This window comes from Nanorana parkeri, unplaced genomic scaffold (assembly GCF_000935625.1).
Source record: "Nanorana parkeri isolate BGI_ZX_2015 unplaced genomic scaffold, ASM93562v1 scaffold884, whole genome shotgun sequence".
NCBI lineage: Eukaryota > Metazoa > Chordata > Amphibia > Anura > Dicroglossidae > Nanorana > Nanorana parkeri.
In genome coordinates this window covers 277,773-280,179 of record NW_017307152.1, presented here as the reverse complement: position 1 = coordinate 280,179, position 2,407 = coordinate 277,773, and positions in this window count along the sequence as shown.

Genomic DNA, 2,407 nt, shown 5'->3' with positions numbered 1-2,407 from the left:
CAATTTGTATTTATTTTATGAAGTGCTTTCAGTCATTTGCATTGTTGGTAAATGTTAGTGTCACTAGCTCTAATATTATTTGTATGGAAGTGATACTATATAACTAATAATTACACTGATCTGGGAGATTGAAGTTTATGTGTGGGTGGGTGACCTGAGATCAGATACGATGAAGATCCAGGAGCAGAGGTGACATGTGATTGGTGGACACCAGTACTCTAGGAGTCTGTCGGGCCCTTGTCGCCTTGTCATGTGGAGGACAGAATGAAGGGGCCTCGTCTTCAGGATCAGAGGGGGAAGCTGAGGATCATTGTGGGATGATGCTGACAATTACAGCATATGATGGCTCTGCATCGCTGGGCCTTGTGGTGCCCCGGGTCCGGCCTCTGGTACATTGCAGGGTGGAAATCCAATCTCTCATCTCCTCATGATGTGCAGCGGGCTTCATTCATATCGGAAGCTTGTTTGGTATAATCTGCACAATCCGGCAATTGCCCCATTACTGAAGTCAGCAGATCATCGCTGTGATCGGAGGTGCCAGTCTACAGCCTGCCATGACCTGACCGATGAAGTCCCAGATCTATCCATACATATGTGTCTGTCTTTATATTATATCATATACATGTTCTTTCTTTCTTTCTTTCTTTCTTTCTTTCTTTCTTTCTTTCTTTCTTTCTTTCTTTCTTTCTTTCTTTCTTTCTTCTCTCTCTTATCTATCTATCTATCTATCTATCTATCTATCTATCTATCTATCTATCTATCTATCTACCATCCGTCTTCTATCTCCTATTTATCTATCCATCTTTCTATCTATCCATCTATTTATCTATCTATCTACCATCCGTTTTCTATCTATCTATCTATCTATCTATCTATCTATCTATCTATCTATCTATCTATCTATCTATCTATCTATCTCCTATTTATCTATCTATCCATCTATTTATCTATCTATCCATCCGTCTTCTATCTCTCTATCTCCTATCTATCTATCTATCTATCTATCTATCTATCTATCTATCTATCTATCTATCCTATTATCTATCTATCTATCTATCTATCTATCTATCTATCTATCTATCTATCTATCTATCTATCCGTCTTCTATCTAACTATCTATCTATCTATCCATCTTCTATCTATCTATCTATCTATCCATCTTCTATCTATCTATCTATCTATCTATCTATCTATCTATCTATCTATCTATCTATCTCCTATTTATCTATCTATCTATCTATCCATCTTCTATCTATCTATCTATCTATCTATCTATCTATCTATCTATCTATCTATCTATCTATCTATCTATCCATCTTCTATCTATCTATCTATCTATCTATCTATCTATCTATCTATCTATTTCCTTCCAATCGATCCATAGGTGTCTTCTATCTCCCCAGGCCTCTCTGATCAGCGTGGCAATGAATGGGCATCAGCTGGCACAGTACACAGTTCAATGGTTGGAACCAGAGGGCACAATACACGATGCAGCTTTGTCTGACACCTCTCTTTTCTAATCACTTAAACAGGAGCTCAGAACGGTGCAGTGATCTCCAAATTCTGCTTCTCCCCTCTTCACTAATGAGTACAAGCCATGATGAGCGCCTCTCCTCTCCGCATGTGAAGTTATGTCAGTCCTTTAACACTTTGATTTTCTCAGACACTCACAAAAGTTCACTTGTCTGCGATTTCCTTCCATCTGTCAGCTGTAAAAGTTGCAAAGATGTTTCCGTGTCAAGCGTATCACAGACGTAAGCTGCGCTGGTGATTAGCAGAATGATGCAAAGGTCTAGGGGGGCCCTTTAATTCCATTGGGCTCTGCAGTGCTGTATTGGGAATTGCACATTGTATAGTTACAGGAGGGCTTACATAACTGCCCTCTACCCTTCTAGGTAGCGCTATACAGCACTGGTTATCAAGCAGTGGTATATATACCCCAGGGAGTACTGTTTATAGGTCCCCCCTTCACATCAGATCCCCCTTCACATCAGAGTCCCCCCTCTTTCACATCAGATCTCCTCTTCTCATCAGATTCCCCCTTCATATCAGAATCCCCTCTTTTCACATCAGAGTCCCCCCTCTTTCACATCCGATCCCCCTTCACATCAGAGTCTCCCCTTCACATTATTAACAATAATATACAATAATTATTATACATTCAAGAAGCTTTTGGACGATTTCCTGAGAGACCGTAATGTACAAGGGTACAGGTACTCTTAAGAATGAGAACACTCAGGGACACACACACACACGCACGCACGCACGCACGCACGCACGCACGCACACACACACACACGCATTTATATACAAATGGTTGATGAAGGTCTATAGCATGATGATGTTACATTAGAGCGCTGTTAAAGGGAACCTGTCCTGAGATAAATACAGGGGCCATTACCGACCT